This window comes from Nelumbo nucifera, chromosome 5, assembly GCF_055504915.1.
Source record: "Nelumbo nucifera cultivar China Antique chromosome 5, China Antique-T2T, whole genome shotgun sequence".
Classification (NCBI taxonomy): Eukaryota; Viridiplantae; Streptophyta; class Magnoliopsida; order Proteales; family Nelumbonaceae; genus Nelumbo; species Nelumbo nucifera.
This window is the reverse complement of record NC_142653.1, coordinates 66,023,851-66,051,832: the sequence shown is the minus strand read 5'-3', so window position 1 is coordinate 66,051,832 and position 27,982 is coordinate 66,023,851.

The following is a 27,982-nucleotide window of genomic DNA, read 5'->3' as shown; positions in this document are numbered from 1 at the left end:
AGATCACTATGTCTCGAGATTAGCTCGTGAGCAAGTAAGAGTTCAAGTTCAGATCTAATTCGAGAGAGAGCTCTCCCCTTCGATAAAAGGGCTTTTATAGGGGCATTCTTGTCAAATTGGGCGTAACCGCCACTAGGCTCCTGCCGCAGTCGTTACCTGCTAGGGCTGCGCAGGTGATCGTTACAATGTACTACCCGCTTGGATGAGTGACACGTTTTGAAGGGACAGGCACGCCACCATCTATCGAGAGACGTGGGTGCAGACTGTCAAATGGGTAGGGACTGCGCCGTCAGTCGAGAGACGTGGTGCAATCTGACGAGTATGGTCTTGTCAGATAGAAGCTTCCTGAGAGCATCGCATTGCTTAGTCGCGAGCTACCCTGTTGCACAGCGAGCTACTTTGTAGCAAGCTCTTAGGAGTATTTCGAGGTGACCCTCATCAAGGTTGGTCTTTGGGTCAGTTCTTGCTGGAGCGAGCTGGTTTCTCTAGCTCGCGAGCTGAAATAGTCTTGGAGTATTCCCTTCTTCTCGGTAGCTCGGGGAACCTGGAGCTCGCGTTGTAGCGAGCTCCCCCTATAGTGAGCTATGACGTAGCGAGCTGCTCTACAAGCTTGTTACTTAGTTGTGGTCAGGCCATGACACTGAGTTGTTGCTCGTGCTGAGTCAAATCCTTGTGTCTTTGTCTCAGTAGGTTGGGTCAAATCATCCTCCATCAAAGAGAGTTCTTTAATCCAAATCAGATATTTGGATCGGGACTCTTGAATGGATAAGACTTATCTTATCCTTTAGCTAATCCTAATCAGATTATAAATCCTATCTTGCCTCCTTTTAATTAACTAACATAAGCCCTTTTTGAATTGGGCTTTAGGCCCATTAAGCTTATGTGCTCACTTAACCTCTTAACCTGCTGCACAGTTGGCTCTCTTTGTATGGCGTGGGACCCAAACATTGATCTACACATCAGCCACATGGGTTCAGCCCAACCTTTGTTACAAGGCCTAGCCGAATTCATTGTAGGAGACAGTGAACCCCTGAGTCCATCACCATGGGCTCTTAATGGGCCCAACATATACACTAAATGGTCCTTGGGTCCAGCTACCTTATGAAAACCCAAGGACTGTGGGCAGAGGCAAGATTAGCCCATTAGGTATTACCCTCAATGGTCTTACACTTAACCTCTCAGCCCATAATGATCAAACACTTCCCGACAAGAGAGGACCTCTCCCTCGGTTGCAAGGAACAGTGTTGCACTCTCTACTCACATGGATCCCGAGAACTAAAACCTTTTGCAAACATTTTGTGAAACTGTAATATATATAAGTATATCTCTATATAAATATATTTTGCAAAAATATATTTCAACGGTTGAAATCAATTGCCAGTAGTTTAGGTTTCCATCAGAGAGAGTGCATACCCGATCTTTCACTTTGTCCGACAAAGGGGATGATCCTATTACTATGATCACCCACTCAGATGAATTCTTGGACTGTCCCAACATACCTAGGTTTTGACCCCCTCTAAGAATCTTACTGATTGGCATATCAAAGACAACCAAATCCGACAGCTAGTGCAGTACCATAATCGAGTCTAGGGGTCAGGTGTAACATTCCATTTTTGCCCATCTATCTCCAAGGTCCAGGGCAATACTAGAATTTGGTTCAGTTCAGGGTTTCAAGAAAACCCACACTGCATGTACCTCAGGTCTCACACTGGCAGCCGAGACAAGCCACCCCAACCAACTTGGCGGCACATCAATGTCAGCCTTGGCAGGATAAATCTCCCCAGGCCTATCCAACGCCTGGGAAGATTCTAAACTAACACGAGTCTCATAGGTGCCCAGTTTAAGGGTATCACAAAGAAACAAACCAAAACACATGAATCGATTAGAGCCGGGGATCACCTTTAGCTCGTCAACATCAAACTCGGGCATCACTTGCTGTCCAGGTAGCTCGCAGAAGCATACTCAATGAGGGCCTACTAATACTTGAGAGACATCTTGGCTGCCTTTACAGTCTTCTTCTCTGCCTCGGCTATCCACCCCTCAGCCTCAGTAGCCTGCTTCTCGGCCATGGAAGCTCACCGCTCCACCTCGGTAATAATGCTCTCGAGATGAACTCTCTCCTCCTACTCCTTGCTAAAGAGGAACTTTAGTTCTTTCAACTCGTTCTCCGCCTTCTCTTAGAGAATCTATTCATCTCGGTGACCCTTCTAAAAAGTGTCCCGCCTGCTCTCGACGGTGGTGAGAGTGGCCTGGAGCTTCCCCTTCTCCTTCTCTAGCTTGTCCAAGCAAGATAGGGTAAACTTCGTCCAGTCCCCCAAACCGACGTAGTGAAGGCAAGGTTGCAACAGAAGTCGTTAGTACATTCACAGAAAAGTAACTACAGGGCAAAGCGTAATCACTAAGGTTACCTCGGCCAGATGGTACAACCCCTCATCATAGGCAGTCCACGGCTCACTTTGCATCATATGGTAGCGATCCCATGATAGGATCTCCCCGCTTACCAAGGCCTAGCCGACCCCTTCTTCAGCAATGTAGTCACCCTCACGGACCGACCACTATGGGTGAAAGACTTGGGAGGACCCGTCGCCCCCCTCGGTAGGCCCCTGCACAGATGGGGGAGCGGAGGAGTGCCCCGTAGGATGCTCCTTTGGGACAGGCCTCTACAAGGAGTCCCCAGCTAGATGTTCAGTGTGGGCCACCTTTCGCAGTGGCCACTCCCTAAGGGCCCCTTCCATAGGCCTCTTCTAACCTATCCTCTTGGCTCCCTCAGAGGGCTTTCTTGGCCTATCAGTCATCTTCTCCACCATTCTCTAGGCCCCATTCAGCTGGCCTCTTGCCCTTGGCGGAGACTTGCTAAGCAGCCCCCTTGGCAAGGGCATGTGGTTGAGCAGCTCCATTGGCAGGCTGCTTCGGCGTCTGCCCTGCTGCCCTCTTCTCCGCGTTAGCCTTCTGCTTGGCACGGGCATTCTCAAGTAGCAACTTCTTGGTGTCCATTGGAATTTTTGTAAGCAAAAAGAGAGCATCAGTATAATAGCCAAAGATGAGGGAAGCGTGTTAAAGAAACTATGAGACCTCTCCTACCGAGGAGAGCAGGACTAAGCCCCACGAACACCAGCGGGAGCTCCTCCTCCACCAAGGGCTGGGCTTGCACTCTCCCCAGTACAAGTAGGTGAGCGAGATCAACAGCCTCCTCATTCGTATGTAGGGGGGCACTCTTCTCCACCATTAGGCAAGTTTCTCCCCATCCCGACTTGAAAGACCATCCCTCAGGACAGGATTGAAAGAAGAACTTACTCTTCCAATTGTGGACAGACGAAGGGTTGTCTACGGGCTTAGTCCTACAGGGCTGGAAATAATACATACCGGCCTCAGAAGTATGCTTCATTGGCACGAATATGGCTCGGAAGAGCTTCGACGTCAACTCCACTCCCTAGAGCTAAGCCACCACCAACATCACCACCATAGTCCTAAGGGAATTTGGGACTACTTGGCTGAGAGTGATCCCGTACCACCTCAATAGCTTAGAAATCAAGGGATGAAGGGGGACCTAAGGCCGAACTGGAGGAAGTGCTGGTAGATGCAGATCTCCCCCTCCTCGGGAGTCCACGGCCGGTCACCTACGTCGGGTACCCTAATAGTGTAGGTCCGGGGGATGAAATATTGCTTAGCCTAGGACTTGATCTGATCCACGCCCAAAGAAATACTGAACTCCAGATGTAGATGACCTGCCCTCGCCGCCTCTTGAGCAGCACCTTCGGCCATTACCCCAGGGGCAAAGTTCGGGACCTCCTCCCCTTCAGCTTGAGAGGACCCCTCTGGTTCCCTCAGTATCGCTGATGTAGCGCTTTCATAGGGAAGGTCATTGCCTCAATGGCTACCTTCAGCTCCACCAGAGACTACCCTCTCCTGTAGCACCATCTCCTCCCACCGAGGGGATGCAGCTAACGAAGAACCTAAGGGAGAAAGGGAAGAAGAAGCCCAAATGGATCTCCCTCCCGAATCGCTCGGAAGTTCATAGCGCTCAGGGCCTAAGTTTGAGAAAGACATGGTGCAAAAGTTACCTAAAAGACGAGGGTGAGGAAAACGAAAGCGAGGTGTGTCGAAGGGCTGGGAGTTTGAGAGTAGAGTTCACTCGACAGCAAGGGCACCTAGAGACAAATGATTGAGAAAAATTGGCACTAAGGTCCCTATTTAAGGAAGAATGAACGGCCCAGATCTCGTCGAACCCAATGGCCAAGAAAGCTCGGCTTCCACAACCCAACTACGGTGCGCCACTCTGCGCCCAACCTCGGAAGACGAAATGACACCCAAGCAACGACTCAGATCGCGACATATCCAATGGCCGTGAAGACCTCCACATCAGTGGCCCAACCACATCGTATCCCCAGGAGTGCACCCTTGGAAGACAGAACGACATCCCTGGCGAACCAATGGACCAGTTCGCCGTGACCAGCCAATTTGGGCCCTTTAACCCGCCAAATGCACGCACTGATCTACTCGGAAGGCTGTTCCGCACACGGAAGTCTCACCTGGCCTCCGAATCTGTGTTGGGCATGGTCCCCACGCGCCAGCGCCACATGAACCTTCGAGCTACTAGTACGAGAAGGCATGGGCTTGGCTCTCCCGAGGTCTTGCCACTTGACCTTCCCAAAGGGCCGAAGTGTGCCAGCAGCCTTGTCCTCCGCTCGCAAAAGACGGACCGAGCGAAGGAACAAGAAATTCGGTGCCACTACAAGGTACCCCTTAGTCACCGGACCCACTAGCACCCACCATCGCTACTCCCATCGGCCGAAGGCAAAGTCTTCACCTCGGCCTCGGGAGTGGGGGGCAAGTGATGTAGGGTAGCCTAGCCCAGCCCACAGAGGCCAGCTAGGGTCCCAGTCCAGCACGGCGAGGGCTACCCTGCTCCCCTCGTACGGAGCCAATAGCGGAGCACCCCAACATCCCCGCTTCTCCCACTGACCACCCTCATATGGAGCTCATCGGGGGCATCCATCTCCACCAACCTCCAGGAAGTTCAAGTATAAATACGTGGTACCCCCCTCCAGGTAAAGGATCCTGAATTCCCACACTAAATCTAAACTTAAGTGAAGGACATTGCCCCCTGGGAGCCTAGTGCATACGAGCACCCTCCTTTGAGCCCTCATCTGCACCAGGTCCCTCCCTTCAGTCCTCGTGCTAACTTGACTGTCGGAGTCTCTGCCTCGGGTTCTCACCCGGGGCCTCTAGGAGTGGGGGGCAAGTGATGTAGGGTAGCCTGGCCCAGCCCACAGATGCCAGCCAGGGTCCCGGTCCAGCACGGCGAGGGCTACCCTGTAGGTAAAGGATCCTGAATTCCAACTCTAACTCTAAACTTAAGTGAAGGACCTTGCCCCCTAGGAGCCTAGTGCATACGAGCATCCTTTGAGCCCTCATCTACACCAGGTCCCTCCCTTCAGTCCTCGTGCTAACTTTACCATCGGAGTCCTTGCCTCAGGTTCTCACCCAGGGCCTTTGGGACTTCACCACTCAACCGACAGCCCTCGGCTATAAGCCTTCGGTTTCCACAATACTCGAAGACGATCCGCCTCGGCCTACTATCCTCAGCCTCGATGTACCTCCTCTAAACCATCAAAGCCTTCGGCCAGCCCTTAGAGCTTGGGAGCAAATTTACCCTGTTGTCCTCGACCAAACTAGGTACCAACATATATATATATATATATATACATACATATACATACATACATACATACATACATACATACATACATACATACATATATATACATACATATATATGTATGTTTGTATGAATGTGTATATTTAGGCCAAGCTCGGTTCAGGTTTGGGCTACCTAGGGGCTAGGCCCAAGCCCAGCCAAAAAAAATAAAAAAGCCCAACTTCTTTGGCTTGAGCCCAGCCCAATGATCGAAGGGTTCTTCAGCGCTCTCCTATTGAAGGAATAACTGCAACCAATTATTAACGAAGAAGGTGCTAAGTTTAAGTTGATTCCCTTTACATCTTTCCTCCTCTTTCCCTTTTTTGTATATGGCTGTCTTCATGCTAATTCCCTTATTGCATCAATGCGGGTTTTTTCAAATGTTTTGATTGTAATTTCTTTAATGCATCATAGATTATTTAGGTAGCATTTTTTATTCAGTTAGAGTTGTTTGCAATGCATATTCACATGGTGTGTAGGGATGTCTCTTCTTAGTCGACATGTGACAGTCAACATATTAGGTACTTTAAGAACAAGCCAAACGACCATAATTGTGGAAAGAGAGCTGTCATCTGGGTGTTGGAAACATGTTTGAATCCAAATAGGATTTTTACAGCTGCCCGATTAGCACATTGTATGATCTTTATTACAGTGATGCGGTGTTCACTTGCATTGCATTTGATTAGTGTACCTGGGCCAGGCGGATTTTTTGATAGGCAATCCCCACAAACTATTCTAATGAAGGTAGTTCAACAACGATTCATCTGGAAAACCGTATTGGAGAGCTTAAGAAATTGATAGCTGATCTGGATTGTTGTATGAAGGTTATAGAGTCCTCCCAACAAGTAATTATTGAAGGTGTTGATGCTCGGATTGGCCGAAGACAACAAAGTAATTTCGCCCCTAGACTCTGGAGGCTGTCCGAAGGCTTCGAGGGTTCGGAGAGGTTATTGCTGAGGCCAAGGTATGTAGGCCGAGGCGGAGGAAGCTCCGAATGCTGTAGAAACCGAAGGTAGGTGGCCGAGGTACTGCAAGACAGAATACGTTGTGTTCATTGAAGACCATGAGGGTCTTACTTGTTTGTGTTCATTGTTGTGTTTTTTGGCATATACATGTACAAGAACTAGAGTTAGGATTATGTATTTGCTTGTTATGTTTTTGGTATGTCAAGACTTTGATTGTTAATGAATCGTATGTTAATGAACTTGTAGTCTGGGACTTGAGCCTTCAAAACTTATGTTGATGATATTAGGAGTTTAAATATTTGTATACATCAGGGTTTTGGTAGATAACATCATGGATTTTGTGATTATTGAAAGGCTTCAGATCATATATTCATATTATGATAAGACTTCAACGAATGTTATAGCAGATTGACGCAATCAAAACCAGCCCCAATCATCCTGTTCCCTTCCACTCAAATCAATTTTTTTAGCAGACTGCACACTAAATGTCCTGAAATGAATTACCACCGAGTAATTCCCATTGGCAAAATTGTTGAAGTGAAGGAGATGTTGGATAGATTCATTGACAAATTTTTGGTTGATTCATTGACAAATTTATGGTTACAAGTGAAGGAGACTCACTCACTTCCTTTGGTTAAACAGACTGATTCAGTAACAAATCCATGTTCCATAACTTGTTCAAGAATGAACTCATTAAGGCTTAGTCTGGAAGGAGTACAAATGCAAATATGTACAGTGAAAATACATACAAAATAATACAAAATATATGGTTTTGCACTCTACATATTTGCATTTGTACTCTTTCCAAACTGAGCCTAAGGGAATTTTGGTAGAACAGACGGATTCATTAACAAATTGGTTCACTAACAAACCCATGAAATCATTTATGGACATAATTGTTCTTTGAACAAATTTAGTCATGGGTTCATGAACAAATATGAACAAATGAATAATTCTGTCCAAGAATGAACAGATGACTTCATGGACATGTTGAGGATTTACTTCAAGAACCTGTCAAAGAATCTGTTCAATAATGAATATTTTCAGGAATGTGTTCAACAATCTGTTTTAGAATATGCATGTTCAATAATTTGTTCAGGAATGGACAAATTAGTTCATGAACAGGTTGAGGATTTATTTCAAGAATCTGTAGAGAACCTGTTCAACGATCAGTTCAAGAATGTGTTCAACAATCTATTTTAGTATGTGCATGTTCAATAACTTGTTCAAGACTGTTCAAAAATATGTACAATAACCTGTTCTTGTACAGAACCTGTTCAATAATCTATTCAAGAACCTGCTCAAGAATCAGTTTAAGAATCTATTCATCACATTCAACACATCACAAAATGGATAAATCATAATGTTTCAACACATCCAACACATCACAATAGCATTATGTTCACTAAAAGGAAACTGGTTTGAATTTTTCCTGTACAATATCCCCTATTCATCTCAGTTTTTCCATGTATCATGTACAGAAAGTTGACACCTGCATATCTACAAAATATATATGTCCTATGCAGAGTTTAACTCCTCCCATCCACAAAAGTTCACAAAAACATGTTATCATAGGTCTAACTCCCATACAGAAAATATATTTCTCCTGTGTTTCCAAACCATAAAAAACACATCTTTAACTCCTCCCATTCACAAAAAAAAAAAGAAGAAAAAAGAAAAAAAGCAAAAAACGTGTTAGAACTGCATTCACCAAGTTTACATGCTAATAAGGCATCAAATATCAATGAACCGATTTTTGCTTGATTCACTAAGCATATGGTCTTGAATCCATATGTTCAAACATTCATACATTTACAAGGATTCACAAAAAATATGACACTAAAATATAGATGCAGACTCTAATGTTATAAGTTTGCTTCAGCAAACAAGTTCATCAAATTATCTAAAATAAAAGATAGAGTTTTCTGCTTCATAGAATGCAGGAAATAGAGCTCTACTGCTTCAAGCAAAAACAGTCCAGACCACAACTTAAACCATCTACAGATTCAGATTCAACTAATTAGCCTATGAATCTTAGCACCAAAAGTGGTACTGCCCGTATAATCTCTCTGTTTTCAAGGAAATCAACTTCAATGCACTCCTATCACACTTGAACCGCCTTTGGACTTATAAGCATCCTACAACAATTAAGACTCAGTTTGAAACTAGGTTTATCTGAATTTATCCATTCCACTTGCAACCTTTCTGATGCTAGCTTGGACTGTTCAATTCTGAAATCCCTTCTTCATACTGAGCTATGAGTACAATAGACCTTTGTACAAAATTTTCCCCTATTCTCTAAACAACTCATACTGATTTGAACAAATTGCAGGTTACTTCCTTCTCTCCGTGACCTAACAAGATCTTGAATAATCACACCACTTGGAGGTTGCTGCTTCAAAGAATGTAGAAAATAGAGCCCTATTTGTTGGAAGGGTTAAGATCCATCATATGGATGGTCGAACCATGCTAAACGGCTAGGCAAAATTTCAAAATTTCCTAATCCTTCTGAAAATCGAATTTCCTATGTTTTGAAAAACTACATTTTTCAATATCGATCTTGCACTGAACCGGACCATATTTGAAACCAAACAAAGATGGGGATTTATACCTAATACAGACACCACAAATGCAAATCCCAAAGTGGAATTTCACGCCCAAATCAGTCCTAAAACCAGCCTCCACTGAACATGGCATAGTGTATAGGTGAAGTTGATTCAACAAAACTACAACCCAACTACTTAGATCGAACAAGGAAGGTGAGCCTGAAATTCCTCTAAACATTTCTTGCAAAAATCATAAGAAAACTAACCTCTATCAGTCCTTGAAAGCCTAGGTTGTGATAGGGTTTCTTGGAAAACAAAAGAGAACAAGAGAGAACAAGAGAGAGTAGTCTTCTAGTCTGATTCGCCCTCTTCTTCTTTTATCTACTTATGGAGTACTGACATAATCAAATTAGAATATTATTCAAATCTAATTTGGATATGGACTCTATTAAGAGATAAGCCTTATCCTCTTAAGAGGATGGGTGCTCCATACCCATTTCCAAATCTAGATTTGACCCAGAGCACGTTGACGTTGTCATGTGACAACTTACTTAATCTTATTAATTATGGGCCTTAGGCCCATTTCCTTCAAAGGCTTACAACCCAAGATGTTGCACGGACAACTTAGGCCTAATTTGTATGGTGTTGGACACCACAATGACCTTACATAAGTCCACATGGGTTCGGCCCAGCCTCTATGAAAAGGTTTACCGAATTTACTGCTAAACGCAGTGAACCCTAAGCACATCACTATGTGCTCAATATGGGTCCAACATTTACACCTAAATGATCATTGAATTCAGCCATCCTATGAAAACCCAAGGATAATGGACTTAAATAAGATAAAGTCCGTCGAGTAATCAGCCATATAATGGTCTCTTACACTTAACCTCTCAGCCCATAATGATCACAACACTACCCAACAGGGAAGGACCTCTCCTTTGGCTGCAAGGTATAATGTCACACTCTCTGCTCAGATGGATCTCAGGAATTAAAACCTTTTGCAAACATTTTCATAAAACACACACACACACACACACACACATATATATATATATATATATCATAAACATATTTTGCAAAATCAGATTTCAAAATGGAAAATTCCAGTTAAGTATCTTGTACTTTAGGCCTAGTGCCAATTCAGTACCTGAGCTTTAAAACGTGACAATATACTACTTGAACTTTTAATTTGTGACGATCCAGTACCTGGCGTTAATTTACCGTCAATCAGAATGCAAAAAGACATAACTACCCACCTGCGATTTTGACCAATGTATGGATTATTTTTCAAAATGATGAAAATGACCCCAACTATAACATCATTTCTTTGCAAGTGGGAACCACAATTCACCCACTTTCTGAAGAAACCAATTCCTCCTTGACGGGTTGTCGAAGCCCTCAAAATTAATGCTAGTCCCACAATAAAATTTTTGTAGTAATAGTGGTACTAGGTCGAATCCCATAGGGAGCTAGGGAATAATTTCTTAGCCGAATGCGCAATATAATAGAGTGGGAAAATTAAATAATTAAAAAAACAAGAAAACAAGAGAAATCAGTTTAACCGAATTCTGATTCAAGGGTTCGGATTAATCAATTGGTCATCGATCATAGGTAGACTTCGGCAATCTTGCAATTCAAGCATTTAACCTTAGATTTATTAGGATAACCATAATAAACCTTGTGTTTTCCTAAATCAGCTGACCAAACCTAGCATTCGATCAACACTTATCACTAATTGACTGGGTACGATAGCGTTCCATATCAATTAGTGATAGCATTAAGCTTTGTGAAAACAGTTAAACCAAAATAACAATAATTGAGATAGCTGCAATTATCGAATCTTGTTCCATCGATTCCCCTTAGGTTAAAACATGTCAATACATTGGTCAAAGGCTGTCACGAACAATTGACCCAGAAAGATATTAACCTAATTGCTACTTGTACCACTATTCGTGACAATTACGAATCACCGAACCATGGATAGCAGTAGGAAAATCAACATTAATTAATTTGTCAGACTAATTAACATTAACATCCAATGAGAATATGCACAAGAATCAACGAATACTTGAATTAAAAAGCAAGAACTTGAATTAAATACAGAACCTCATGATGACACAATCGAACCTCCCCCCTTGAACCAGAAAAGAAAAGCTTAGCTGCTCATGATTTTCGAACCCTCTAGGCTTTGCTTCTTAGTAGGCCGAACTGATCTTCTTGGTATCTTGAGTTGCTTGATGCTTGATTGATGGAGTGTTGGATGATGCCTAAAGCTGGTCTGCCCCCCTCTTTATATAGCAAAGGGAGATGGCTATTTTCCAACTCCTTCTAGGAGATTAACCTCAAGTTAGAAAGTCTTGATCTGTTTTGAACTAATCCTATCCTATCTCTTATCTAGTGATTTAATCCAATCTTTTTAACTTTCTAAGATTACATTCAAAACTTTAAATCTGATAAGACTCTCTTTCTGGAGATTACATTCGAAATTGGGACTCTAGGCTCTTGAATTCGAGTTGGACTGCTTTAATATCTTGGGCTGCTACAAGGCTCTTCTGCGAATTGGGCTTTGCTACGAACTTGCTCTGACTTCGGGCCTGGTTTCGTATTCGATGTGGACAGAATCTGTCAAAACCCAAAACATAAAAGTTATGGGTCTTTCTTTCATCCTTCTGATGCCTATTGAATTGTCCAATTCGGAGTCCGGAATTGAGAGTTATGCCTTACTAACTGTTGCCAAAACTGTGCAAAATCATCCAAATTGCCCTGTTTTCTTCCAATTGCCTTCTTGCTTGCCCTGAATCAAAATACAAGAGTAATGAGTCCAATTAAGTGCTAAAATAATGAAAAAGAGTGAATAATTAGGGATAAAAATATGGTACTTTTTAGTCTCATCAAATCCCCCCACACTTAAACTTTGCCCGTCCTCGAGCAAGGCAAAACTCAAGCAAAACAAAAGAAACTACCTACTGATTTTTAATCTCTCTTTCTCTCAACATAAAGCCTAATCCATTGCATGCTTCAGTCTAGACTTAATAAGCTTCCCATTTCCATTTCTTTCTCTCATTTTTCTCATCCAAGAGTGATCGCAAATCACCATTCCTCACGGTCCCAAGTTAAATCGACAGTCAAGGAAACAAACCTTCCACCAGCTGAACCTTCTTGGACTGAACAAGTACCCATTGCTTTAACAAACCAATTCAGCCAGATTCAATTATCTTTATTTGTTTCTTAGGTCAAAACAAAGTGTGTTATTGCCATAAGCTTGCTATGTATCACATCTCCACCACTAAGTATGAATTCCAAGGGTCTGAAGGTGAGAATGGGGTTGGGGTTCTAGGGTGAGTGCATTTTATGCTCCATCTCACCCTTGCTTTCGTTTCTAGATGTGAATGCATTTTATGCTCTATCTCATATTAGTCACAAATTTATTTTATTTTATTAATATTATTTTCTTTTGCACAACGGGTCTCGCCGTCTGATCCATGAACTCATTGATCGTTGTCTCAATATGCCTAACACAACAAGTTCAAGAATAATCAAACCATGTTTGACAGATATTTATGTGAAAATCAATCAAACCCTCATGCGGGTAACTTTATATGCATCTTCCCTATTGATCGATTAAAATAATGAGGTACCATATGCAACCAAAAAAATTTAGTTAGTCATGCTTGCATCCTATCCTATCTATTCAGCCTTAGCACATGATTCCTGATAAGTCAAAATCATTCAAGGATAAGTTTCCAGGGAGCAGAAATTTCAAAAGGCAGGGTCAAGAAGTGATGATCGAAGCATGCTAGGGTTATCCCAAATTCCACCAGATTTCCCTAATCCCCCCACACTTAAGTTATACATTGTCCCCAATGTATGTGATTATGCATATAGTAGAAGGATTTGGGGGAACTTCCTTGTGTGCCTTGTTGGGATCATTCAGATATAAAATCAACTGCTAAACACAGAAATCAAAACCAAAAAAATAACAAAATTAACTAAACACAATGGGTTGCCTCCGATAAGCGCAATTGTTTAACATCGTTATGCTCAACGTCCTCCTTTGCTTCTTTAATTCGATGAATAACGAGGAAAGTCCAACGAGATGTCTACCGTAGAGGAGACATTTGCATCCTCATGGAACAACTTCAATCGATGCCCATTCACCTCGAAAACCTTGCCTGTATTGAGACTTTTGATCTCTACTGCACCATAAGGAAACACATTAGTAACAACAAATGGACCCATCCACCTAGAACGCAACTTACCTGGCATGAGTTGGAGTCGAGAATTTTACTGTTAGACAGTTTTGTATGCCCTTAGCTTCAATCAGAATGATGTACTTTATGAGTTTATTGTAAATGAATAAAAGTGCATATTTGATTCATGTTCCCTTGGTATGTTTCTGTGTAATACCCTTAAACTGGACACTTAATGAGACTCGTGTTAGTTTATAATGTTCACAGCCAGTGGATCGGTCTGGGGAGACCTATCCTGACAAGGTTGACACTATGGTGCCACCAAGTCGGTTGGGGTGGCCTGTCTTAGCTGCCAGGGTGAGACCCTAGGCACATACAATGTAGGATTAATTGAATCTATGAATTGGACCAGATTTCCAGTATTGCCCTGGACCTTGGAGATTGATGGGCAAAACTGGAAAATTACACCCGACCCCTAGACTCGATTATGATACTGCACTAGGTGTCGGATTGGGCTGTCTTTGATGTACCAATCAGTGAGATCCTTAGCGGGGGTCAAAACCTGGGTGTGTTGGGACAGTCCGAGAATTCATCTGAGTGGGTGATCATAGTGACAGGATCAGCCCCTTTGTCGGACAAAGGTAATGATCGGGGATGCACTCTTATTGATGGAAACCAAGACTGCCGGCAGCCGATTTCAACCGTTGAGATTTGTTTTGCAAAGTATATTTTATACGAGATATAAAAGTATATATATTATGGTTTCTAAAATGTTTGCAAGAAGGTTTTAATTCCCGGGATCCATATAAGTAGAGAGTGCAACATTGTTCCTTGCAGCCGAGGGAGAGGTCCTCTCTTGTCGGGCAGTGTATGATCATTATGGGATGAGAGGTTAAGTGTAAGACCATTGAGGATAATACCTAATGGGCTAATCTTTCATCTACCCACAGTCCCTAGGTGTTACAAGGTGGCTTGGCCCAGGGACCACTTAGGGTAAGTGTTGGGCCCATAGAGCCCATTTGATGGGTTTCAGGGGGTGCACTGTCCATAGCAGTGTATTCGGCCAGGCCTTGTAATAAAGGCTGCGCTGAACCCATGTGGCCGATGTGTAGATCAATGCTTGGGTCCCACGCCATACAAGGAAGCCCAACTGGGCAGTAGTTAGGAAGGTTAAGTGAGTACATAAGCTTAATGGGCCTAAAGCCCATTTCGAACTGGGCTATTTATTTAGTTAATAATGGGGCGAATTCTGAGATGGATTAACAGATAGGATAGGGTCTTGACCCTATCCACTCAGAAAGTCCAGATCTAGAAACCTCCTAATGAGATTAGGAGAAAGCTAATCTAATCTGCAGATAAGATAAGGGTTTATCCTTATCACCTGAAGAGAAGGCTGATCCAAATATGATTTGGATAAGCAGCTCCTAATGAGATTACGATATGATCTTTTTATGTTAACAAAAGAAGAAGGGGTCGGCAGCCTTTAGGAGACACACATCAGATTTTCTTCAGTGCTGAAATCAAGAAGAGAGAATTATGCACCCTGCGAATACTCTCTTTCCGCCTCCCTGTTCTTGCCGCCCTGTTAGCCAGTTCGATCTCTAGTTGTGGGAGAAGTCAAGATTGGATCTTGACATCAGTTCTTTGAGAAAGGATTGAAAGGAAGTTGTGCTCACGTACCATCCTGCTGATTCTTGTGAAGAACAGAGTTCTTGGAGAAGAACACTGCTGATTCTGCTCCATCCTGCACCGCGCCATCTTCAGTGGAAGCAGTCTTTGGATCCTTCCTTGGGCATGAACACCTTCGTTGGGAGATACTATATCTCCGGATCAGGTACAATCCTCTCCTACTCCTTTTGGTTCAGATCTGGTTCAGTTTATGGTTCAAGAATGATCCTTGAAAATATGATTTTCCAAATAGGGAATGCGATTCCCATTTGAAGGGAGAGAAAAATTTTTGAAATTTGCCCCCTTATTCCGCAATCTTTGGGCATCCATGGGATGGATCTCTCATCCCTTCAGTGGTATCAGAGCCCAGGTTCAAACCTTGAACCAGTTTGTTTCAGATCTGAACCTGCGCAAATGGGCAGAAGGTGTTCTACCCAATTTGCGCAGATATGGGATTTGGGAAATTTGTTCCCAAAATTAATGGGCGAATAATCTGAAATTAATTTTACATAAATCTGATTATTATTTAGAATTGTTCTTTATGATTTTCTTGATTTATGGGCTGTTCGTACAAGAGGAGATCAAATTCTTGGTTTGCGTAGGGAACCTGCGATTTTGCAGTTCTTGAATTATTTTTGGTCTGTAAAATTTTTTTTTTTTAGTTTCTAGACTCAATGTATAGGTATTCGATCTGATGTAATTATTAATAGAAATAGGATTTCTATTTATTTTATTTTGGATCGAAGATGGCGAAGCAGAAAAGAAGATTTCGCAGAGAAGGAGATTTCGCAGATGGGAGAATCGCTATCAGCGATTTTGCAGTTTGTGAAACTGCATTCTGTGATCTAACCTCTATTTTGCAGGATGGATTGTGCGAACAGCTCTGATTGACTGATTCTTGCTTCTTTTATCAGTATTTAATTTCAGATTATTTTCTTGAATTAAAGATTTAATTAAAGATCAAACCCTAGACCCATTCGAACCAAGATTGGTTCTAATAGTTTGAACCGAATCTAGGGTTTAATCAAGGCTAAAAGTCAGCCCTAATTTTCCCACTAATGGGCCTAAGGATTGGTGTTTAATTAAATGGTTAATTCGGCCCAACCTGTAAAGGCCCAGTTTTAAAAGGTTAAAACTGCTAAAAGCCCACTTGACATTTAAAGCTATATGGGTTGAACCATTTGGCCCATACACCCAGATAATATTAATGGTTAATATTATGGATTTAAAATGGGCTTCAAATGGGCTTTACAGATGGTTAATTGATTGGATCAATTTATCCCTGCATGTGATGTATGGATGCGTGATGTGCTACGTACATGGGCCATAAGTACTTGGCCCATGCTCAATCGACAGTGGCTCTTGCGCACACCATGGCTGAATGCACATCATTGCCATGGTGTCCCTTTTGGTCGTTGGATGACCTCCCTCAGTGGTGGGCCCCACACCTCATCAAGAGGTTACGTGCGGAACCCTAGCCGTTTTAGGCCCACCGAAATCTGGCTTTATGAAAGTCAGTGGGAGCCACTTTGGTTTGACCTAAAATAAGAACTAGGGCGTAATTAACTGTTCCCTCCAGCTAATATGAGTGCATGTGATAGGGAGATTCATATGATGAACTCTCTAAAGGCCTTCTATCATTAGCATGAGGATGGGTCCTTCAGTAACGAGGAAATGCACCAGAAAATGGGCTATCCATTTGCTGTTGGGCTTGTCTAAGTGTTTCTTAAGATAATAGGGGCGTCATAGACCGATGTGGGAGAGGCTTCACCAGAAAATGGGAACTCTCTCACGGTACCTTGGCGTTCACGAATATGATGGGTAAGCACTCACTGGACAGAAAGGTTTACCTGAAAACGGCTCTGAACCTTGTCTGACAGAGGCCAAAGGGAAAGCTCATATGATGAGTGGATATGATCCTTCACAGAAAGGTGGTGGGGTTATGCAGCTGAAACAGTTGGCTCCATGCACCCTATGTGATTTCCCACATTTCCAGAGACAACCCGTAGTCTTCGTCACTGAGAAAGGAGGAAAATCTCAGAGACGAATAAATGGAAATGGAACGTAGATTAAAATCCATATCTATGAAATGAACATGAATCAAATTAGGTTGTGGACTGATGTTTTCTCTTTTATCAGAAAATGGCAAACGGATCATTTGCAAAATTGCTTGATGACAACAAGTTGAAGGGCCCAAACTATGCCGACTAGTACAAGAACCTTATGCTGGTCCTAGCTTCTGAAAAGCTAGACAAAGTGGCAAAGAATCCTGCCCCGGAGCGTCTGGGAGATAGGGCTTCTGAGGCCCGAAGGAGAGACTATCAGGAATGGGAGGAGAAAAACTCCCTTGCCCGGTGTTACATCATTGCCTCCTTCGACAACCCAATACAAAGGCAGTTCGATCATATCGAACTTGCCAAGGACATATTCGACAGTCTCATGACGATGTATGAAGAGCAGAATCGTTCTACTCGACAAAAGGACTTGAAAAAGTTCATGATCGCACAAATGACCAAGGGCCAACAAGTTCATGATCATTGTCTTCGGATGATGGGATATATCAACGAACTGGAGGCTCTTGGATCCAGGCTGGACCTTGCGACCCAGATAGATGCTATCCTTAACTCTTTACCTCCTTCCTTCAATCTGTTCATCATGAATTATAACATGAACAAGTTGAATGTTAGTTTGCAAGAGCTCAACAATATGTTGCAAAGAGCTGAAGAACTAATTAGAAAGGATGAGCCCGTAGCTATGCTTGTTGAAGCTAGCAAGACAGGCAAGAGAAAGAGGAAGACAAAGAAGCCTCAGAAGAAAGCCACTAAGGGCAAGAATCAGAAGAAAGACAAAGCATCGGATGCCTGTCACTTCTGCAAGAAGACCGGCCACTGGAAAAGGAACTGTCCTGCCTACCTGGAATCCAAGAAAGGTAATTTCAAAACTTGTGTTATAGAAACCAATTTATTGGTAGCTTCTGCGTCCTGGTGTATTGACTCCAGGGCTTCAACTCATGCGTGTAACTCACTGCAGGGGTTCAAGGTAAGCAGAAGGCTAAGTGAAGGAGAAGTCACTCTACTTGGGGACTACTGCAACTGTTGCAGCCGTGGCCATAGGAACCGTGGAGTTACTTTTTAGAGAAGGAATAATTGTACTGAAAGATTGTCTTTATGTACAAAATTTAAGGAGAATTTTGATTTCTGTCTCAAAATTGGGTGCAGATGGTTATTCTGTCTTCTTTAGTAATACGATTACTATTAAAAGAAACAACAAATTCATCGCATATGGGGAACTGGAGAACGGTCTCAATGTTCTACATCCTTCTCTAGAAACTAACATAACCGAAACTACGTCGGCTGAAATCCCCAAGAAGAGAGCTCGTGATACAGTTAATCCCACGTGTCTGTGGCATTACCGACTTGGCCACATCGGTGTTGACCGAATCACAAGGCTGGTAAAGGATGGTCCTTTGGATTTTCTAACTGTAGAAGATCTTCCCACTTGTGAGCCTTGCCTACAAGGCAAGATGACGAAACGGCCATTTAATGGTAATTATATGGGGCAAATTCTAAGATAGATTAGCAGATAGAATAGGGTCTTAACCCTATCCACTCAGAGAGTCCAGATCTGAATGTGATTCAGATTTAGAAACCTCCTAATGAGATTAGGAGAAAGCTAATCTAATCTGCAGATAAGATAAGGGTTTGTCCCTATCACCTAAAGAGAGTTCTTATCCAAATATGATTTGGATAAGCAGCTCCTAATTGGATTAGGAGCTGACTTCTGCTTATTCTGAAACCCTGCAATGTGTTACATGCATGAGTTGAAGCCCCAGAGTCAATACACCAGGAAGCAAAAGTAACCAACAAATTGGTTTCTATGACACAGGATTCAGGATTACCTTTCTTGGATTCCAGGTAGGCAGGACAGTTCCTTCTCCAGTGGTCGGTCTGGTGACAATGGTGACAGGCATCGGATGCCCTGTCCTTCTTTTGTTTCTTGGATTTGTTGCCCTTTTTCTAGGGCTTCTTCTTCGACCTCCTCTTCTTGCCATGCTTGCCTGCTTCCATAAGCATGACGACGGGCTCATCCTTACGAATCAGTTCCACAGCTCGTTGCAACATATTGCTGAGCTCTTGTAAGCTGACGTTCAACTTATTCATGTTATAATTCATGATAAACTGATTGTAGGACGGAGGTAAAGAATTCAGAATGGCGTCTACCTTGGTGACGTTGTCTAGCCCGGACCCTAAGGCTTCCAGCTCATTTATGTATCCCATCATCCGAAGACAATGGTCATGCACTTGTTGTCCCTTGGTCATTTGAGCGGTCATGAACTGCTTCAAGACCTTCTGCCGAGTAGAACGATTCTACTCTTCGTACATAGTTTTCAAACTGTCCAATATGTCTTTGGCTAGTTCGATCTGATCAAATTGCCTCTGTATTGGATTGTCCAGAGAAGCTATGATATAGCAGCGGGCCAGGGAGTTCTTTCCCTCCCACTCAAGGTAGTCCCTTCTGCGGGCCTCAAAAGCCCGATCACCCAGACGCTATGGGGCAGGTTTTTTGGCAACTGTCTCCAATTTTTCAGAAGTCAGTACCAGCATAAGGTTACGGTACCAGTCAAAGTAATTAGGGCCTTTAAGTTTGTTGTCATCAAGAAGCTTGGTGAATTGTTCGTTAGCCATTTTCTGGTAAAATAGCAAGACAACAGTCCACAACCTAATTTGATTCATGTCATCTACATAGATAAGGCTTTTAATCTATGTCCCATTTCCATTTGTTCATCACTGGGATTTCCCTCCTATCTCAGTGACGAAGACAGCGACAATTATGTCTCTGTAAATGTGGGAAACCACATAGGCTGCATGGAGCCATCTATTTCAGCTGCATAACCCCACCACCTTTCTATGAAGGATCATATCCACTCATAACATGAGCTTTCCCTTTGGCCTCTATCAGACAAGGTTCATAGCAATTTACGGGTAAACCCTTCTGTCTAGTGAGTGCTCACCCATCATATTCAACCACGCCAAGGTACCGTGAGAGTTCCCATATTCTGGTGAAGCCCCTCCCACATCGGTCTATGACGTCCCTATCATCATATGAAACAATCCAACATATCCAGCAGCAAATCAGTTGGCCCATTTTCTGATGCTTCCCCTCATCACATGAAGGACCCGTCTTCATGCTAATGATGGAAGGCCTTTAGAGAGTCCATCATATGGATCTCCCTATCACATGCACTCATATGTTAGTTCCTAGAAAAGGATGTAGAACATAGAGACCGTTCTCTAGTTCCCCGTATGCGATGAATCTGTTGTTTCTTTTAATAGTAATCGTATTACTAAAGAAGACAGAATAACCATCTGCACACAGTTTTGAAACAGAAATGACCCAATTTGACAGTAAGGTTCGGGTAATAAGGAGTGATAAAGGGTCGGAATTTGTAGCCTTGAGTAGTTATTCTGATATTCATGGCATTATTCACTAAACATCATGTGTTGGGACTGAAGGGATGAGAGATCCATCCCATGGACACCTAATGAGTGCGGAATAAAGGGTGAATTTCAAAAATTTTTCTCTCCCTTCAACTGGGAATCACATTCCCTATTTTAGAAAATCATATTTTCAAGGATCATTCTTGAACCATGAACTGAACCAGATCTGAACCAAAAGGTGTAGGGGAGGATTATACCTGATATGGAGAAATAATATCCCCCAACGAAGGTGTTCACGCCCAAGGAAGGATCCAAAGACTGCTCCCACTGAAGATGGCACAGTGCAGAATGGAGCAGAATCAGCAGTGTTCTTCTCCAAGAACTCTGTCCTTCGCAAGAAACAGTAGGATGGTACGTGAGCACAGCTTCCTTTCAATCCTTTCTCAAAGAACTGATGTCAGGATCCAATCTTGACTTCTCCCACAACTGGAGATCGAACTGGCAAACAGGGCGGCAAGAGCAGGGAGGCGGCAAGAGAGTATTCGCAGGGTGCAGAATTCTCTCTTCTTGTGATTTCAGCACTGAAGAAAATCTGATGTGTTGTCTTCTAAAGGCTGCCGCCCGCCCCCTTGTTCTTTTGTTAACCTAAAAGATCAGCTCCTAATCCCATTAGGAGCTGCTTATCCAAATCATATTTGAATCAGCCTTCTCTTCAGGTGATAAGGATAAACCCTTATCTTATCTGCAGATCAGATTAGCTTTCTCCTAATCTCATTAGGAGGTTTCTAGATCTGAATCACATTCAGATCTGGACTCTCTGAGTGGATAGGGTCAAGACCCTATCGTATCTACTAATCCATCTCAGAATTTGCCCCATTATTAACTAAATAAATAGCCCAGTTCGAAATGGGCTTCTGGCCCATTAAGCTTATGTACTCACTTAACCTTCCTAACTGCTGCCCAGTTGGGCTTCTTTGTATGGCGTGGGACCCAAGCATTGATCTACACATCAGCCACATGGGTTCGGCCCAGCCTTTGTTACAAGGCCTGGCCGAATACACTGTTAAGCACAGTGCACCCCCTGAAACCCATCAAATGGGCTCTATGGGCCCAACACTTACCATAAGTGGTCCTTGGGCCAAGCCACCCTGTAACACCCAGGGACTGTGGGCAGATGCAAGATTAGCCCATCAGGTATTATCCTTAATGGTCTTACACTTAACCTCTTAGCCCATAATGATCATACACTGCCCGACAAGAGAGGACCTCTCTCTCGGCTGCAAGGAACAGTGTTGCACTCTCTACTTATATGGATCCCGGGAATTAAAACCTTCTTGCAAACATTTGAGAAACCATAATATATATATACTTTTATATCTCATACAAAATATACTTTGCAAAACGAATCTCAACGGTTGAAATCGGCTGCCGGCAGTCTTGGTTTCCATCAGTAAGAGTGCATCCCCGATCATTACCTTTGTCCGACAAAGGGGCTGATCCTGTCACTATGATCACCCACTCAGATGAATTCTCGGACTGTCCCAACACACCCAGGTTTTGACCCCCGCTAAGGATCTCACTGATTGGTACATCAAAGACAGCCCAATCTGACACCTAGTGCAGTATCATAATCGAGTCTAGGGGTCGGGTGTAATTTTCTAGTTTTGCCCATCAATCTCCAAGGTCCAGGGCAATACTGGAAATCTGGTCCAGTTCAAAGATTCAATTAATCCTACACTGTATATGCCTAGGGTCTCACCTTGGCAGCTGAGACAGGCCACCCCAACTGACTTGGTGGCACCACAGTGTCAACCTTGTCAGGATAGGTCTCCCCAGACCGATCCACTGGCTGTGAACATTCTAAACTAACACGAGTCTCATTAAGTGTCCAGTTTAAGGGTATTACACAGAAACATACCAAGGGAACATGAATCAAATTTGCACTTTTATTCATTTACAATAAAGTACATCATTTTTATTGAAGCTAAGGACTTATAAAACTGTCTAACAGGGACACCTCGGCAAAGTGGCAGGGTGGAACACAAGCATCGCCATATTCTGAATGTTGCACGCGCTTTGCGTTTTCAGGCAAATTTACCAGAGAGTTTCTGGGGTGAATGTGACTGTAGGATATTTGATTAACCGTACTCCAAGTCCTTTACTTGATGGAAAGAGTCCTTGTGAATTGTTGTGTGGGAAGGAACCAACTTACAAACATATTCGTGTTTTTGGATGTTTATGTCATACTCATTATCAATGGCGTGACAAAGACAAGTTTGGTTCTCGAAGTCGAAGGTGCTTATTTGTTGGGTACCCTTTCGGCAAGAAAGGATGGAGACTCTATGACTCAGATACAAATGAGTTCTTTGTATCTCGTGATGTTGTATTCTCTGAACATATTTTTCCTTATTAGGTTGCTATCTCTGAATCACTCAGCACTGGTGTGACCGAGCAACCATCTATTTGTAATGATGATGTGCAATGCTTTGATGATCATGAGCTGGATAGTGCAGATACTTCGAATGATGAACCAACTCCTGAAGAAGACTTGACTTTGGAAGCAAGGGGGAGTCTTGAGGTTCTTAATGAATGGAGAGAGGGCGACATGAATTTGGAAAGTAACAGTGAAGGTCAAAACCTTGGCCGAGGATGTAGGGAAAGGCTTCCTCCTGAGAAGCTGAAGGACTATGTATGCCACACAGCGCATACTGTGTCTTACTACGACAATATTACCCATAAATTACCGAATTGAGTAGACCAATGGTCGCTCCTAGAGCCTAAGGGCCAATTTTCCGAGCTAGCGACGACCTCGGCAACACGAGACCCAATCACCCCGTCGACAGGGGCAGACTTCAGGAGAATAGACCATGAGTCGCTCCCTCTAGCCTAAGGGCCAACGCGCCGAGCTGACTGAAGACCTCGGCGCTATGCATGACTTAACCGTTTCGCCAGCATAGGCTTAGTATGCCAAGGACAAAAGGAGTCTCGGGTACGAACTCCCTAACGCTTAGCCTACCGCGATATACGTTGATAAGGGTAAACACCAACCTAAGTAGCCAAGTCGAGCACGCGCCTTACTATGTCCCCCTCGGAGTATGATGTAAAATCTTATGGTCACCCCTACCAAGTACAGGGAAACAATTCGAGGTGACAGCGGTAAAGGGACGCCCACCTCAAGAAATATAAAGCTTGATAGCTTGGGATAAGACAAACACTTCGGCAAAAGAGAATTACACAAACACTTAACAAAATATGTACTTTCGTTACATAATATGTGCTTCCATTACAAAAACCTCAGTACAAAGGATCAAGAAAAGGAGAAAGTAAAACTGAGCTCGCAGGCTCAGGGTACAAGGAGCACACAACTACTTCGAAGGCTTATCGACTTCACTCAGAGCCTCTTCGGGGGTGTCAGCCAGGTCGGTAGCACCAACCACTTCATCGCCGCCCTCCTCTTCGGAGTCTGGGTCATCCATGGCCTAGTGGACCATGTCGTCTACAATCCTCCAGGTGGTGATGGCACCTGTGTCGAGGTCGGGGTATGTATGCCTTATCAACCACCTGCTGAGCTTAAACCCCCTACAGTAGACCTACGACCTCACATCGTCAAACATGGATGATTTGACATAGTTGATGACGGCCTGGACCTTCATCTCCTTGAGAGCTTGATCGAAGATCTCAGTCTTCTCCTTAATATCAGCTTTGGGGTACTCCACCTCGTGCTCCAGGGCCCCCTTGGCTTCCTTAAGTTCCTGCACCTCGAGCTGCGAAGCCTTCTGACCCACCTTGAGGCACTCCACCTTGAGCTTTAAGGCCTTCTGGCTTGCTCTGAGCCCGTTCACCTCAGCCTTCAGCCTGTCCCTCTCACGGGCTAGCTCCTCTTTCTCTGACAGCAGAGCTTCAATGAAGCTCTTCTGAGCTGCAACCTCACCTTCCAACTGATGGATCTTACACCGAGCTGCCCTCAGATCAGTATGAGCTGCACGAGATGATTCCTCCACAGCCAAAGCCCGCTACAAATGTCTGTCAGACTGAAGGGTCAACGAGTGCACGGCGGTGTTCACCTGACAAAAGGTGGTCGGTCAGTACCAAAGAGAAGAATGAAAGAATGGGAAAATGATGATTCTTAGAGTGTGAACTCACCACCATAACGTGGGTTGCAGCACGGGCCCCGAGCTGACCAAGGGTGAGATTGGCCCAGTCTGTAACCTTTACGGGGAAGATAGCCCCTTTACTTTTTTCAAGGCTACACGGGGGGATCAGGATGCTCTCCTCCTCCTGGCTCCCCGAGCTGGACACCATCGTCTCAGCAGCACGATGAGCAGATTCTTTGGAAGCCTCGGCAGCAGCCCCAGCTGGCTCAGCGACCAGCTCTGCCGCAACCTTAGGCTCCTGAGATGGCAAGGCCCCCTCCAAATCTATCACTGGAGGAGCATTAGGGAGCTCGGGTTCTGAGACGGGAGCCTGTGGGAGCTCAGGCTCCGAGATGGGAGCCTGTAGGAGCTTGGGCCCCAAAGAAGGAACCTGTGGGAAGTCGGGCTCTAGGGTGGGGGTACTTGGGGGCTCTATGCGCGCCTTCTTGGCGGCTCGCTTCTTCCTCTTCTTCATTTGACGAAGGAGCCTCTGACCGGTAATCCTCTCTTCCTCCATGGTACCTGCAATAGAGCTCGGTGTTAGTAAGCTTGAAAACACTTAGCTGATTAAGCGAGACGCTAAGGTAAAAATAGACCTACCCGGGCTCAAACCGGCCTGAATGAGCTTCTCTTCAGCAATGTAATCTTTGTGATCGAACCCAACTTGAGCCCATGAGTGGAGTGTTTCCTGAAAGAATGGTAGGATCCATCCAATGGACGCCATAAAGGTTGCGGAATGGGTGGGCGAATTTCAAAAATTTCCTACCTTCTCCCAACTGGGAATCATATTCCCTAAATTTAGAATATAATATTCAAGGATCCTACTTGAACCATAATCAAACCAGATCTGTACCCAAAATTAAATGGGAGGAATATACCTGATCCGGAGAAGCAGTATCTCCCAAAGTTGGTGTTCACGCCCAAAGAATGCACCAAGATCCGTTCCTGCTGAAGATGACACAACTGTGGATGGAATAGAACCAGCAGGGTGCGTCCTACACACAGGATCCTTCACAAGAATCCTCTGGAAGTACTAAACACTGAATCCTTCTCAGTCTTTCTTGCAAGATTGATGTCAAGAACAGATTTCATGACTTTCTTTTTCTGCAAAGATCTAATCTTGCAATGGTAGATGGCGGCGGCAGGAGGAGATCTCCAAAAATGAAAAGGCTAAACTGCTTTTCTCTTTTTCTAGAGAGTATGAAATCTGATCTCTATTCGCAGGAACCTTTCTTGCAAATTTTCTTGATTCAAAATCTGTTGTATTTCTCCTCCTTTCTTCTTGATTAAGAAACCTCCTAAATCAGGAGTTATCCCAATCCAAATCAGTATTTGGATAGGGGATAATCTTAATCCTTTCTGCAGATAGAGTTAGCTTACTCCTGATCTTATCAGGAGGTTACCATATTCAAATCTAACTTGAATTTGGTCTCTAAGAGTGGATAAGGCTAAAGGCCCAATCCTTTTACTAACTTCAATCTCAAATTCGCCCCACGGATGGGTGATCATATCAGCCCATCTCGAAATGGGCTTTTGGCCCATTAAGTGTTCAGTGTCTAATTACTTTCCAATCTGCTACCCAGTTGGGCTTCTTTGTATGGCGTGGGACCCAAGCATTGATCTACACACCAGCCACATGGGTTCGGCCCAGCCTTTAATACAAGGCCCAGCCGAATTCACTGAAAAACTCAATGAACCCCTTGAGTCCATCATATGGACCATATGGGCCCAACACTTACATTAAGTGGTCCCTGGGCCAAGCCATCTTATAAAAACCTAGGGACTGTGGGCAGGTGCAAGATTAGCCCATTAGGTATTATCCTAAATGGTCTTACACTTAACCTCTTAGCCCTTAATGATCAAGCACTGCTCGACAAGAGAGGACCTCTCCCTCGGCTGCAAGGAACAGTGCCGCACTTCCCTCTCACATGGATCCCGGGAATTAAAACCATTTGCAAACATTTTGAAACCGTACATATAAATATAAGTATATTAATTTTGCAAAACAAAATTCCAACGATTGAAATCAACTGCCGGTAGTTTGGTTTCCATCAGAGAGAGTGCATTCCCGATCATTACCCTTTGTCCGACAAAGTGGCTGATTCCGTCACTATGACCACCCACTCAGATGAATTCTCAAACTGCCCCAACATACCCAGGTTTTGATCCCCGCTAAGGATCTCACTGATTGGTATATCAAAGACAGCCTGATCCGACACCTAGTGAAGTGTCACAATCGAGTCTAGGGGTCAGGTGTAACTTTCCAGTTTTGCCCATCTATCTCCAAGGTCCAGGGCAAGACAGGAAATCTGGTCCGGTTCAAGGATTCAAGTAATCCCATACTGCATGTGCCTCGGGTCTTACCCTGGTGGCTGAGACAGGCCATCCCAACACTTGGTGGCACACCAGCATCAGCCTTGGTAGGATAAATCTCCCCAGAGTTATCCAATGGCTGTGAACATTTAAAACTAACATGAATCTCTATAAATGTCCAGTTTTAGGGTTTTGCACAGAATTAAACCAAACAACATGAATCAAACATGCACTTTATTTATTTCCACTAAATAACAAAAGTACATCAAATCAGATTGAAGCTAAGGGCATACATAAACTGTCTAACATTTCCCTCGTCTTTCGGTCGAGAATAATGTCGGGGTCTTGGGTAGCCACCCTCCAGCTAGTAAGGAAGGGCCACCCCGTGCTGCTCTGGACTACAAAGTAGTCCTCCTTCCAGGCCGGGACCTTGCTTGGGAGTTTATGTAAGAATTTGAAGCCCGAGTGAGGGGACAGATAGTAAGTCCGCCTGTGCTCGGGGAGAACACCTGAGGCGCTCTCCTTTATTGACAAGATAGAACAAAGGATATCTATATCTAGCGGAAGGTTGTATTTGAAAGAAAGGGAGATAGTCCCAACCACGTTTCAGATAGAGTTTGGGTGGAGTTAGTCCAGCGTGACGTTAAAGCATCTCAACACCTCAGGGATAAGGGGATGAAGAGGGAGACAAAGCCCACCGACGAGTTGCTCCCTAAAGACCACGATCTCATCTAGACCATGCTCCCAAGGGAAGTTGCCGGTAGGAAGACTATACGTGTATTCCTAAGGTAGGTTGAAGTGCTAGATGAGGTGCTGAAGTCTCTCCAGCGTCATAGTGGATGGACCGAACTGATCTGGCACCTGACCTCGATGGGAGGTGGATGCCAGCCTACCCGAGGTCACTCGTGCCTCATGGGAAGGCTGGGCAACAGCGGGGTCACCCTGACCCGAGGTACCCACCTCAAGCTCGTCTAAGAGACTATCCCTGCTAGACATTGAATGAAATGAACTGAAAAGAGAGAAAGGGA